Source organism: Rhipicephalus sanguineus, chromosome 1 (assembly GCF_013339695.2).
Source record: "Rhipicephalus sanguineus isolate Rsan-2018 chromosome 1, BIME_Rsan_1.4, whole genome shotgun sequence".
In the NCBI taxonomy this organism is placed as follows: domain Eukaryota; kingdom Metazoa; phylum Arthropoda; class Arachnida; order Ixodida; family Ixodidae; genus Rhipicephalus; species Rhipicephalus sanguineus.
The window spans coordinates 37847870-37863378 of NC_051176.1; the positions used below are offsets into that span (position 1 = coordinate 37847870).

Below are 15509 nucleotides of genomic sequence, written 5' to 3' on the forward strand. Positions count from 1 at the left end.
CACCGCCGAAGATTAGAGCGGGATCATCTACGAAGTACAATGTGGGGATTGCGACACAACTTGCATAGGCGAAATGGGTTGAAGAAGGTAATCGAAGGTTAAAGAACACAAAGAGGATGTTGTGAAAACCACCCATGCAACATGTTCTAAAACGGAGCTTGTTGAACGTTGCTGAATGACAAGGCATAACTTTGACCTAATCAATTCGATGATGCTACCTCGTGTACAAAGGTCGGAGGAAAAGAAAAATCTTGGAATCATGGTTCATTCATCACGGCGCATTGGCTTGCAACAACAACAGCGGCCCTCTACGAGATGTTTACAAGGAAATGTGCGACTAATGGACTGGTCAAACTCCGCTTATATTTGGCAGCGTATACTGAGAATGTCGCCTGCATAGGTGGCAAAACTTTCATGTCATTTTGTTAATAATTGTTGTGTTAAGTCAAAGTAAACATTTTACAATCAAGCTACACATCCCGAGCTGGTAGATGTGGGGGTAGCATGCCATGTGTAGATGCACTGTACTGTGTGAACTTGCTGATGAGGGAAGCATACCTGCTGCTTGATGCCAAATAAACAGCGAAGTACACTACTACATGCTTCTTTAAATGCCACTTTGGCAGATGTATTCAGGAACATATTTGTCAAAAGTGTTGCAAGCTTGCTTATGAAACTGTGTGCACGGCCCATGGACATCTCCACTTCGCTCCTTTTTGTACGTCTGAAAAGGAAGTGAAAGAAAACACCTAGAGCAACAGCAATGTTCAGAATTTATACACATTTAAACATTTCCATGGTGCATGTGCACATGGCCTCCCTTAGCATCACTGTTTCAGAAATCAAAAAAGCAGAAACGGTATTTTGCAGATATTTCTGGACTCGTTCTGATCATATGAAGAACAAGCAGCATGATTTCACGAAAACTTATTGCTATAGTACACAAGAATTCAGGGTTAAACACACTACGTTCTAACTGCAAGAGTATTTATTTACGTGCATTACCAATTCTATTCAATTATTGTCATGATGTTGAAGCAAAAGTCTTAACAGTTACAATTTTTGTACTTAATGCTGCCGAGAAGGCCGAGAGTTATGTGGGTGAAGAAATGAAGAATTGCGCATGTGTAAAATGGAATCAGCTCGCACAAGGCGAGGCAAATTGTAGACCACTGCGAAGGGCTACTGCTGCAGTGCACATATAATAAGGCTGAAGATGACAAAGATTAAAGCGCAAACGTAAAGGATGAGAATTAAATTGAGAAGCAAGGCTTGCTGTCAATAGCTCTTGAATTCTATCAGAAAACAACATGACAGTTGTATATCCTGTAGATCTTAACGCGACAAAAGTTGAGCTGAAGATGGCGGCTTGAATGAATGTCAAACCATTGAACAAAGCGTGTTGTTGGAGCCAATGTTTCAACAAATTGATATGTCTAAGTTGTTGCAGCAACCTTGATGCAATTCGTTGCCCCTCTAAAGAGGAGTCCTCTTGTTGAATCACTAGCTCCAACAACATTCGTTGTTCAACAATTATTTCATGAGCTGTACATCTCGTTACATTCATTACAAACCTCTACTGTACCAAATGCTACTATGGCAATGATAGTGGGTGCAATACTTAAGCTGCAGTGTCATAAGCAGGTGACTGGCTATTCAACTCTTTAAATATACCAGATTCATAAAGAGTGCAAACCATGAGGCAAGCACAACACAAAGAACAAGCGTAAGGAAATTGAAAGAGGTTAACTTTAATAAACAAGGTATGGAATTAGTCATCCCCATTTTAAGTATAAAAGGTGTTTTTTTAACGAACTCCTTTGCTGTTGAAAAAGATCATGCTGCTAAAAACATCATACCTGTAGTCAAGTGATAATTTCCAGGACGAAATTTCGTGATGCTGAGAGCATGCATTAAACTTTATGCACGATAAGCGTTAGGTGCAATGTCAGAGAGGTGGAGATGATTTAATGGATAGCAAATACTAAAAAAGAAAAGCTCTGAGTAACTATCGCAAGAATAAGGACGAAGTAAGGAGGGAAGCATATGATAAGCTAGTGCAATGTCTGACGCGAGTTAATCTTGTCTTAGAATATGCAGTCATAAAGTGAGATCCAGTAAGTAGGCGTCACATGCACTGGTTGTGAGAGAGATATGGAAATGACGGACCACCTTTTAAATAAATGTAAAAATGTCCACCCATGTGCGTGTTGGGAACTAGCTCTCATGAAGCCCTAGGCTTAGAGAAAGCTTGATAAAGATGAACACATCCACAAGAGAAATCAGTAAAAGACAGATGGAGGATTGGTAGTGGAAAAGCAGCGAGAACAGCCAAAAACAAACTTGCAGGGTCTTTATGTACAATGCCGAAAAATAAGCTACCTATTATAAGTTTTTTTAAGGAAAGAAATTTAATTCAGGTAGGAAAGGCATTAAGCCAATTCAAAAATTGAGCTTGGCCACTTGCATGTCAATGCTTCGCTTTAAAGGGAACACACATAGCATCCATCCATCTACAGATGTGAAACTGCGTCATGCAAGATAACTTATACAAAGTTATTGCTTTGAGCAATTAGAGCAAAATATTTCAGGAGAGCACCTAACTGGGCTGGTTAGTACATGATTACAACGGGAACAAACAGCGCTGGGCACGGGATGGAAAAAAAAGGTAGACGAAGGCGACAGCACCCTCGTCTATTGTTCTTTCTTCGTCCCGTGTCCAACGCTGTTTGTTCCCGTTTTAATGCAGAATATTTCTTTCTTTAATCTGAAGATGGCACTGTTTCATGGCTAAAATAGTTTACTAATTTGCATTTCAAGTTACATTTTTTCAGCCATAAGGAAACACTGCAAAATGCTGAAGTTCTAATGTTAACATTTATCAGGAGAAAGACTAATTCTTTCGTATGGAATACCGAAGGTTGATTTCTAAAGTTCATTGCGTTTGTATTTCGTGCTGTTACCTTATCATTTTCCTTAAGACGGTTGTATAGATGTTCTTGGTTTATCTTGTGTTTTGTATATGTTATGCTCCTGTTTTTGCTTAGCAAGATCATTTTATGTGTAACTTATCACTGTAGCCCACTTTGCAATACTGCTTACTGGTGTCAGCAGTATTGTCAAGTAATAAATAAATAAGTAAACAGATATGCACTTTGTCATAAAACTACTATGAAAATAAAATAATCAGAAATGTTCCACCCAAACTGCAACAGTCGAAAAAAATAGCTTTTGACCCATATTGCAGCTTAGCTTTTGCTATGTAGCATTCCAAACAGAAATGTCGCCAAGACATTATTGTGTGGTATACTTTGCTGGCAATTTATATTCCATTAAAAAAAATATATACTGCTTGGTTGTAAGCAAGGAAAATTTACTGAAGTGAATAATCCCTAGCCTGCACAGAGTCTCGTTCCTTGACCTTCGCTGCACAGCACATTGGCACAAGATTCACGCGGGTGCCCCTGTGCTCATATAGTGCAAGTCTAAATGTTGCAGATTTAAGCAATACTTCTGTCTGAAATACCATGCAAGAACAATGATGTGCTGTGCAGTGAAGGCAAAGCTCCAAGAAACTTCCCACAGCCTTGTTATTTTTCATTTGAAAAAATTATTTTTCGCTTGAAGATAATATTACACCTTAAAAACTTTGTCTAAATTATCGCACGAGGAAAGCACACTATGATGTGTAGGCAACATTTTAGCTGGGATTGCTACACAGTGAAAGAGGGCCCGCAATATGGGTTCAAACACTACTTCTTCCAAGTGCCAATTTTGAAGACATTTTTGCTTCTTTTTGCCAGCAGCATTTTCAACCCTTGGTATATGCACTGAACGCATACTGTGAATATATTTCACATAAAACATTCAGTCTTTTTTACAATATACCTAAAAATGGTGCATTTTGCAATGTTTCCTCATGACTGCAAATAGCATAAATTGAAATCGAAATAAATTCGACTATCAAAGTCATGAAAGATTGGTGACTATGTTAAAGAAACAAATGCTTTGTAGTAATAGCTCGACGCAATAACCATGTGTCAATTAATTTGCCTGACACAGCTTCATTTCTGCATGCGAAGTTTGAAAGGTCTTTGCTGCATCATGCAATTCTTTCCCCGAAAATAACACTTGAATGACTACTTCCCACACTGAAACATAACAGCACCAGTTTTACAAAATATTGGAAATGGTCAAAAAAACGACCTGGCACACTGGCGTGAAATGACCCAAATAGGTACTAAATAAAACAGTGTGCACTGTCACACTAAAATGAAGCACTAATCTGCTTGTATTGCTAAATTACTTCAAAACCCTGCTCTGAATAACTGCCCACAAGAAGTTGATTGCGAAAAATTTACTTTAACCTCTGACCTATTTTTATCTATCTCTAGTATAATGACTCCTAACCTTCGGCACACACACAAAGGCACAAAGCATTTCATGTGGTTCAATGCCTTCGAACAGTACGGAAGGTCATATGTTAAGAAATAGCGTAAAATCTGGACTAATTTTAACCAGCTATGTTTTTATAACATGCAAACATCGAGAAATACACAATAATTTAGTAACTCGCCCCCTCTAAAAGTGTTGCTGTCACAGCTCCAAATTCCATTCACGAGCTATACTGGCTAAAATATTAAAACACAGCTGAATTTCCATCTCAATGGTGGATGCACACAAGTCTACAATAATTTAGTAACTCGCCCCCTATAAAAGTGTTGCTGTCACAGCTCCAAATTCCATTCACGAGCTATACTGGCTAAAATATTAAAACACAGCTGCATTTCCATCTCAATGGTGGATGCACACAAGTCTACACGAACAGGCATGCACTTTAGATTGACTTCACAAGCCAGATATCCGGTAATCCTGCCGTTGGAGAACGTTACCAAGTGTATGAGCTGGACTACTACATAAGCTAAAATGGATGCTTGTGTGTGTTGTTATGACAGAGCGTAAACAAAGCAGTGCAGAAGACTGAGCACACGAGCACAGCACTGTTTGTGTCTTCCTTTTTCTTGTGCTCAGTCTATTGCGTTTTTTTACACTAATGCATTAATTGTGGAAACAACTGGCTGCCGCAATTTGGTCATCTAGGTCGAACTTTTTGGGCCTTGTAGCAGAGTAAAGAGCTCTGTTGTGAAAGCAAAGGTGTAACAATATTGCACTACAAATCAGACAATACAAAGCATCAATAAGAATGTTCAGCCAAAATAAAAGGCTTCTGCAAAATGTTTAAGACACATACTCACAGGTTAATGCTCATTCACAGCTTCTTCGGCAGCCCCATGATTTCTGTGCGTCCATCTGTGCGTGTTTTCCTTCCGCCTTTGGGCAAGTTCGTGTAGAATGTCTGCCAGGAAAACAAAAACATCAGAAACAAGTCGACTTTTTTTAGCATGCCTCACATAACCCAAATTAACTTTTCTCTCCCCATAAGGTAGCTGTTTAGAAAGCATCCAAACAGCCGCTGCATTGTCTATGTATAGCTCATAACCAATTAGTAGCATCCAACACGACACCTGGTCATTGTCAAAGCATACGAGACAAGAAACTGAGACAAGTATAAGCAAAGAGCAAGCGGCTATATTTCGCCATTACAGTCGCCGACCGTTTATTCGGACGCCGAAAATTCGGACATGCTCGTTTATTCGGACACCTTCGCGGCACCGCCACTCGTCCCATTGAACTAATGTAAACTCACGACCGAAAATTTGGACGCCCCACAGTCCGCCGTTCGATTTTTCGGACTCCGGCTGGCTGATCAATGTTTACAAAATTTTGATAGGTTGCCAGCACTGAAATGTTGCACTGGCTATAACTGGAGATCGTGCCAGTGTCAAAAATCCACGCAGAAATTACCGATCTCGAAGGCTATGTTTGTTGGCTACACGTAACGGTTGCCTTTTGGCTTTAGCCAGTCAAGTATCCATTGAACGGCTATCACGGCCGAACAGCAGGCCAAGCCAAGCCAAGATTGTAATCGGCTCGGTGCGGCGTTTGAGGAGAATGACAGCGCGTACGAGTACGACGCGGATCCTAATTCGGACAAAGAGAGTACGACAACAGAAGCGCTGCCCGTTCCATGTGCGCCGTCGGAACTAAAGAAACGCGGAAACTACAAAGCCGTGACGATGGCGAAAAAAGCGGCGATTATTCACCAGGTGGAAGTTCCTTGGGAGTTTTCGCCGAGTTGGGCGATGAGATATCAGTCAGCTACTCGAACCAGCGCATGTGGACAGTGACTGCCGTGATGACGCACCACCCACACCAGTCATCAAATGCGGATTTAGCATAGGCCGTTACAGTGCTACTGCCGACCATCACGGGTGGCCAAACATTGGCTGAAATACAGGCCGACTTGGTCGCGCGTAAGCGTACATGTGTACAGACGCGCACTGACAAGTTTTTTCCGGCCGCCGGGCCAATAAAAGTGCTTTTTTCTGGTGAATCCTTTTTTTCGGACTCCCGATTATTCGGACTTTTCGGTGGTTCCCGCCGAGTCCGAATAAACGGTCGGCGACTGTATATCGTTTCCTAATCCAGCCCGATGCATTCATCGCTTAAATTTAATTTACACTGCTATATTGGTGTTCGCCCTAAACTTACTTTCCAAATAACTCACTAGATAACCTATTTCTCTTACGCACTATATGAAAACATGTTAAAAAGATGGGGCATGCAAACATGGACACAAGAGAGTCAAGACACCTAAAACGCTGAGATCACTAACTGGAGGCTCATCACCTAATCTACCTTTACATTGTCGAGAGCGTAAATGCACGCCAAAATTCGATGAATGCAGTTTTGTACAAGCACATGAATGAAGAAATGCGTCCAATTGTCGAGGCCTGGCATATCAATAATGGCAGTGCACAAGAGAGCAAACCGTCGATTAACTAGCATAAAGAAGAAATCAAATGCTTGAGCAGTTATCTCTCACGTAGACTATTGTGCGTGCCAGATTGATAGGTATCGCCTCTTGCCTGGGCATGCACAGATAAGTTTCTGTGTCTACTTTATTTTGTGCCACTGTCCACCTTTCCAGTTGGCGTTAGTGGTGTCTTGGTTTCTCTCTTGTGTCCATGTTTGCATGCCCTGCCTTTTTAACATGAATACCTACCAACCAGCTCAGCTGTCTGTTATACTAAATATGTATACAATCTAGAATTACCACTCTGTCCACTTGCTGATGTAATAATAACAACGGGGTTCTGTATGTAAACGTGAAATTAAAAGCACAGGAACCTCTAGGATTTGCACCTCCACCGAAAGTGCAACCACTCCATCAAGGATCGAACCCGCACAGTTCAGATCAGCAGCTGACCATTATAACCACTGTATTGCAGCGGGGGATGTTCACTTGGTAATGTAGGTTAATGTTAAGGATTATGGAAAGAGCTGTAGGTTGAAGAAAGACATGCAATTAAGCAAGGAGCTGCAGACATTATGCAGTTTAGATATTTCTGTAATCCAAAGGGCTGGTGCTCAGGGCATGCACCTAAGGAACTCCTGTTCAGCGTCTCTTTTCGAACCAAAGCTTAGCAGAATTGATGTTCCTGTCTAGATATGCCCCTGAAAACCACAGTTAAATAGCTGCAAAGTAAACACTAGAAGACAGAAAAAAATCCATCACTTGTACGATATTAACCACATCAAGATGCAAATACACCAAACACCCTGGACTGTGAAACGCATTGATTGAAAAGATATCAGTTAAACAAAGCAGCATAGCAATGAACTTCCATGTAGCTGCCACACGGCAAAAAGCAGGTGGCTCTGGTGCCATGAAAAATCTATAATAACACTTGTTGAATATAGCAGGATGTTTTGTATGATAAATGTATAAATTACCACTCACAGAACCTGACATGCTATTTTAAAAATCAGCATTGCAAAAAATAAAGCAAGAACACCACATGACGTGTGAATTTACCATTCGTAATTTAAGGCTAAAGGGCCCCTAAACAACCCCGGAGTCTAAAATTCGTGACAACTGCACGCTTGTACAACGTGAACATGTTGTCACATGAATTTTTTGATTAAGTGGTGTAATAATGAAGCCACAGGGGATAGAACAAACATTCCAGCTGGTTTCAGTTTCTCGCTCAGCCTGACCATCCTGAAGAGGGGCTTCCTCGGTGTGCCACTGTGCCAGAGCGATGCGGTGAGGAAGCACAGTCAAAGCACTGGCGAGATAAACCAATTCGCAACACTTGTGACAACCATAGATACTGCATCATCACAAAGCCAAAATGCCGTTTCGTATTGCAGAGGACTATTCAACAGTCAGCGTTACTTAATGTTGCTCATAGGCAACATTACACCACTTCGCTAGCAAAGAGGACTGGTCAAGCGCTGAAGAGGAGGCGCGGTTATTGTTTTTAGAAGTGGAGTGTCTGACATTCGCACAATGTGATTCCTGCGGCCCTCTGTACGAATTAGCGAGCTTGTTTGGGAGGTGTAAAAAAAAGAAGTCGGAGCCTGCCGACTGGCCCTTTAAGAGAATGTAAATATACACTAGAAGGAAGTACACTTGTAGACATATTACTATAAGCTATAAAAAACAGGCAATTAACATGCTCAATCGATGCAGCATAGGGATGTCTCACACCTTTGCAAGAACTTTATTATGGTGGCTGCATGTTTGTGTAGGCCAGAAGCAGCAGGCACGTGGCTTCCATGAATTTGACCCGTTCGTTGAAGGGAAACTGCTGCTCACATCCTTGCAGCACTGCTTTTTGAAGATGCTTCCTGCGATAACAAAATGACCACAACACAATTATGGTCTGCAAATATCGACAGATGACCTACATTGCTGCCCTTTCTCATTAAATTCAGCTCTAGACTAAACACTGCAATAGCGGCATCCTCCTACATTACAGGGCATCATACTGCTTTCCTTGACCTGGTTTTTAGTTCAATAATTGTTTTCACCCATAACAGAATGTAGCACTAGTAAAGATTCGGTTGGGGAGGGTGCAGTCGTAAAGTGTGTATGCAAAGTAAGAATATGAAAAAAAAAAACAATGGCATAATTTCACATAAGATATAACAATTATCATAATTCATGTAATGTCAGACACCAAGAAGTGTTTAATTGAGCAAGTTTTGACCTTAAGCTATCACAAAACAATGCACTTTATGGAAAGTGGGATTTGCAGAGTGAACTCTGATGATGAAATTGGCTGCCTTTACTGGCTCTGTAGCTGCAAGTGCATTGCTAAAGCCGCTTGAATGCACTTAACAAGCCTGTGTAATGGTATTGACAAATGTACAGAGAAGACAAACTCATTCGTTCTCACTTAGCTGCCATCACAGTAATACGTTGCTTCGTGTCAGGTTTCCTGGTATGCAGAATGCACGAACTTGGTGGCCGTGCCATACCACAGTAAACATGATCGACATCTGCTCCAACTGCGTAAGTAGCTGGAAAGTGCTAAATTACACAATCAGCTGTACCATGCACACATAATGTAAATTATAACAGTGGCAACATTTCGCACCTCATAATAGCCTATGGGCATTGTACTCGTTGATGCTGCCAGCTGCATTCCCTGTTTTCATTTCCAGCATGCATAGCACATGCACACAAAGCACCCAATAACTGTGGGAAGCAGAATAGATCGTCCGAGGTAATCAATAAAATTGATTGACAAGAATTCCACACATCACTCAAGCCTGTTGTTTAGCATAAGTGATGAGAATGTGCAGCCAAATGTACACAGCAAATTCAGTATTGGCCTTGAAGAATTGCAAGATAGGTTGAAGCTTTCCAGAAACAAACCGTATACAGTAAAGTCTGTCCCAGATACCGAAATCATGAAGTTATAAATTTTGAAGTGGGCCGCTATATTCTTCAGGCACCATGCATTGCATTTATGAAAACGCTAACATCCCTGTACAACAATGCATGCTGCAAGAAGTCATAAACCTTAATATTTTTGGCACAATGCCATTTCCCAGTACCACGTTTTACAGAAAGGCAACATTTTCCTTTGCAAAACTAAGCCATGTTCCCAGGCAAAATGCACTGTCCATGGTGACAAACATGGAGTACGCTCTTCTATACAGCTTAGCTGGTTTACTAGAACTAAAAGCTACGGTAACGCTGTCTTAATTGAACTGGCTAGCAAGAGCCTTCTCGCTGCTGTTTATGTGAAGTAATTTCACCTTGGTGGAACGTCACAAGAGTAAGTGGCACATAATAATGAGTGCGAGAACACAGTAACAGGATGTGCAACGGCTACCAGGTATGCCCATTGTGGAAACTGTGGGCTCTTCCCCCAAATGAACCAGTTGGTAATAACCCTTTTGCATGAAAAAACTTAAGTTGGTTGCTTGCATACATAACATTGTTACTCTGCATTTCCATCTCAATTATCTAGCGCTCATTGTTTCCCTTCGACATGACTAGCTCAAAACAAGATTCTTCTTCATTAAATGGAACTTTGTACATTACCTTTACGTTGGCTACAGATGCTTCTGCCTGAATAAGCACCTCCTATAGCATACTTGCCTCAGCCACCTTCTGGACTGCATGGTCAGCACTCCACTGTTTGTTGTAGCACTGCTGTTTGCTACCTGCAGTATGTTGCAAAAAAATTCAGCATTAAAAAAAAAAGGTTAAGAAAAGCCGAACCAGGTGTGCCAGCAGCACCTTGCCCTTTGAGGAGGGAGGAAGAGCTCTGATAAATGGCTAGTTCAAGACAAGCGTTGTTCTTCACAAGCTATTATTATGCGATGAGAGGTGGGACTTCAATACACGGACGCACATATAGTGCTAAAAGCAATTGAAAATTCAGCTGAAAGTACGGCTTGTCAAATTAGGTCAACGTGCATAAAGAAACCAACTGAACAAAATACAATGTCATGCTGCAGAAATTGCATTTTTAGCAAATCTATGTTATCTATTGCTTGAAAGATGATAAGCAATGTCCAAGAATGCTAACCTAAACGCTTTTGAAGGTCACGTTACTTAATGACAAATAAAATGCACGCCTAAAGAAAACATCCCTAAATACACTTTATTTCTCCCACTGTACCGATTCACGATTCACACGGTGGCTGATGATTATTCCTTCAGAGCTCGTGCGAACGAAATGGATGTTGAAGCTTCGGTTTCACGGCGTTACTCCAAGTAATTTGTCAAGAGACATGCATAAAACGCATGACAGTGGTGAGCCTGACAAAAATGTTGTCTCCTTTCAGCAAATATTAGCGTAGAGCAGTGCGTGCAAGTGAGCTAATTACCAAAACTTTATAACGCTACCGACTACGTTCTTGACAAATGTCATGCGCGAGCACAATCCTCACAACTACAACCGCATACACTACCAACACGTTATGCGATTTTCTTCGGCGACAAGGCGTACTACAATAACAATAACTCACAATGTACGAAGCGTAACGTTCACTTACCTCTGGCAATAAAAAATACGCTGGCAGCGTACACTGCTGGATGACCGCCGGTTTTCAATGGTGCGCCAAGCGAGGAATCGCCGAGCTACCGGCCGTCCCCGAGCGTCAAGGCATTTTCCAGGGCCACAGAACGCGTCGTCGACAAAGAATTGCGGCGCTGCTACTCACTGACGTGCGGAAACATTTGAAGAAGGTGTTCTTCAAAACTATGAATCGCGTCCGTCGGTCACACCGAACAAAGCAGTCGCAGAGATTGAAGTCGCACGGTCGGCATCTGGTGACTATTTGCCTGGTACCGCGTATAGTTGCGCTTACGTCAGTAACCACGAAATACAACACACAATACACACTATGCGAGGCAGCGCGTTAAAAGTCGACCGCACAAACAGAACTCGGCACGACGATCACACGAACGCAGAACTATACGGGCTAGGAAGGTCTCCTTAGTGTCGTGAGCGCGCCTGCCAGGTGGAAAGATTGCGCGATCCAGCGTGCAGACGGCGCTTCCGCTCGCTGGCGTGCTTTCGCGCGTGTGAGCCTGCGCTCTGTGGAGTTTCCCGTTGAAACCAAGCCAACCAAGCTTTGTAGTTGCGGTATAAGCTCGTTGTGTAGGCCACACATGGCGCTGATAAATTGTAAAACGAAGAAAAGAAAACTCTGGAGACTATGCGGGCAGGTTAGCTTCTTCTGAACGGCACATGCTGGCGTAGAGAACAAACATGTAGGAGATTCGGGGTTTCCGTTCTAGTTGATTAACATTCTTTTTCACGCAGTAATGTTTGAGTACAATGATTGAAATATTCATTGACAATTATAGCGGTTACATCAAGAACAAAAATAAAATGAACAGTGAATGAGACGCAAAGACAGATATTTTCGCGCAGAATGTGAGTAAACAGTGAAAGGAAAAGATAGGTGCATATAAAAAAGAAAAATAATTAATTAAAAGTAAGAATCAGCGAACAGTCAAATGAAATTTATGTACGCATGAGGGACCTCCCTTGATGTTTCACGCCCACTCTTGCAGACATACTGGATCCGTAGAAGTTCTGAATGAGCATCGATGCCTTTTCATTGCACGAGTTCTTTTGCATAACGTCATGGAACAGGTTGTCTTTTTCTTTTTAAGCATGTTGCGTTGGAGAGGCTAGAAAGATTTGCAGTCGCACACGAGCATGCACGAACCTCTCAAGACGCAGCTCGGAATGAAATTGCAACAACCACGAAAATTCCAGGGTCGGATCTAAGAGGAACAGGGTACCGGTGCCCTTACCCCCTCCCCCCCTTTAATTTTCGACGACCGTAGCGGCGGCCGCTACGGGTCGCTGCGAGCGCCTGCACCCTAAAGCTTTACTGCAGCCTAGAGTTACTGTAAATGTTACTCTTATGTGGCGGAGTTGCTCATCTGTTTTCGAAACGCCGCTAGCAATCGTGCACTGCAGAGAAGCTGATGCGCAGGCCGCCGCCGCTGCAGCGAACCAGTTTGTACTCCCGTGCCACAGTCCCGAAAGGAGGCTTTCATAAAGGGACGCTTTTCACCAATACGAAGCAGCGCCGCATGTTCCTTGTGTCCTTGTCTATTAGGCACCGTGGAACGCCGCACAGAAGCCTTCGCGGTAGGGATGTCCGAAAAGCAAATTTTAGGTTCGAAGCGAACAGTGATTACGTCGAATAATTTTGAATCGAATAGTTCGAATAGTATGTATCACACATTATAAAAAAAAAAAAAAAAAATTAGCATAAATATTGTCGAGGCCCAACTAACCTGCACAGCGTTTTTTTTTTTTAATTGGAACGAGGCATGTGCGACTGTCATTCTTTTTGCTGCAAGTAAACGCTACTAAACTAAGCGTTACGCTACTAAATGCTACGTTTAGTAGCGTTTAGTAGCATCAAATAGCAGCAGAATTTCAATTTCAGTAAGATGCAAGTTATAACCGATAAAATACGTCACACTTTAAAAATTACTATACATATAACATATTATAACATATAAGCCCGTATAACAAGCTTTTAAACTTAAAAAATGATCAGGGGCGTAGCCAAGAGGAGGGTTGGGGCTCGAAATTTTTCCATTTTGCTTGCGCATATATTCACGCACACATACAAACACACGCACGAACATACATAAAGTATGGTTGAACACCCCCCCTCCTGACAAAGATTTCTGATTACGCTCCTGAAAATGATTAATCTATGTCGGAGTAATATGTTAATTTAACCTTGAAGTGGGGCTTCGCGGCATTGCGCAATTTTGTTGGTTAGGTGCTTTCACGGCATTGCACTTTCAGGCTGCAGTGAAACCACCTTCACAGGTGGGTTACATGCCGTCCAATATACGCCTATTCGTTCATTATGAATACTTTGAAATTTCGGAACCTTAAATTCATGTCGAAGCGAATTCGAATACTATAATATTCCTTCGAACATTCCTAGCGCTCGAATATTCGCACATGCCTACTTCGCGGCAAACAGACGCAGACAGTCTGCCAGTATGTCAGGACGGCAGCAAAATATTGTCTACCCTCGTTGCTCGCGAGGGTAACATGCACGAAACAACAAATTTAACCACTCTCGGTTGACCTGAAAAAAAGGTTAAAGATTTAAACCGCTCACATAGAGAACAGTGGTAGTTGCACGCTCCCCAGGCCTTCTGTAAACGCATCGTGTCTGAAGAAAAAAAGATCACAGTTTCACCGCAAGCGCGAAGCAATGAATGCGAAGGCAACAAGTTGTAATGTTATACGAAGGAAGGCTGGCAGCTAACTCTTTTGGATCCGATCTCGCGTAACTATACAAAACGTTGGTGTAAGAGAATACGGCCGCTCCAGGGAGAGGTGCGCTTTTCGCAGTCTCTTCGCGTTGAGAGCGCGCGTAAAAGAGTATACGAGCCGTTTGCTGATGCCTGCGAGATAGCGAGCGCGCAAGCGATCGTGAACGCGCTTTTAGGATCAAAGTTCGCAGTTGCTGCTCAACCCCCCCCCCCCCTCGCATCCCTCCATGCTCATTCAAGACGGGCGGGGCGTTTCGTTTCTGTTTGAGCAGCATCGGCGGCAGGTCTAACACGCGGGGGGATGTTATCGCATGCGCCCTCCGAGTGACGCAGATAGGCCAGCTCGTTTGATCTCTGCATCAGCCGCTATCGTCGCCGCTGCTCGCGAGCTTTTGCTCACGGGTAGAACCTACGATGCGTGGTGGGATGTTATCAATTTGGACTTTATACTGAACATGACGGCGACGACAAAAACCCGTCGAGAGTGCCGATATAATTGCTATCGCAAGAAAAGTAGCCACGTGACGGTCTTTGGTTGGAAAATAACTTAACAGCGCAGTCAACTTTAAGACTTTTCGACTTTAGGACTTTTAGGACTTTCTTTTTCTTTAGGACTCTAGAACACTCTCTCCCTAAATAAAAATAAAGCAATATGTCCGTTGGCAGTTACGAACATGTACTCCCTATTTCCATATAATGTGAACCATCTGTAAGTTCTACGTAGATCTTGTTCGTGGATCTGAAGGAATCTCAAGGACAGTTTTTGCAGTGTACTTGCATGTACGGAACTCTGTGGAGTCAAAGCTCCAAACGGCTGAACTGAGCTACCCTCGCGGTCTTCGTCAGTTATGTCCTGTGACTGAACGACAGCCGCGACGCTCTCTAAGCTAGTCAGCTGGGTCTGAAGAGTCTCTTCCCTTACTCGGGCTTTATCACTGCCTTTCAGAGACCCCTCTCTTTGACCTTTACATTCGGCCGAACCTACATTACCACACTGGCTGAACAACGTATCCCTAACCTCCGTTACTTCCTGCAGGCCGTCTGACACTAAGGCTAAAACTGAGCCTTTCCCACGTCCGAGGCACTCTGCGTGCCTGTTGGCCATCTTTCCTCTTCCCCCATGCGTGCCCTCGTCCGATGTCCTAGCTTTGCGCGTATGACTCAAACGCTGTCTGAATGCTTTTGCTGACAAGCGACCTTTGCGCAACAGCGCCTCTTTGACCTTGTCATACGATGCAGCGTCCTTCCTATTGAGTCTCGCTATTACATCGGCAGCCTCGCACGGAAGAAGAGTTAGCAACTCTTGCGGCCA

General features: G+C 42.8%; 1 long non-coding RNA gene across 1 annotated transcript; it reads right to left on the reverse strand.

The window, feature by feature from the left end:
* Window positions 1-371: 371 nt before the first annotated feature.
* Window positions 372-11842, reverse strand: LOC125757875 (uncharacterized). Its single transcript, XR_007415553.1, has 5 exons — window positions 11425-11842; window positions 10466-10587; window positions 8618-8757; window positions 5256-5356; window positions 372-724 (listed from the first exon to the last, which is right to left on the reverse strand). It is a non-coding gene; the product is annotated as an uncharacterized LOC125757875 (long non-coding RNA).
* Window positions 11843-15509: the final 3667 nt, after the last annotated feature.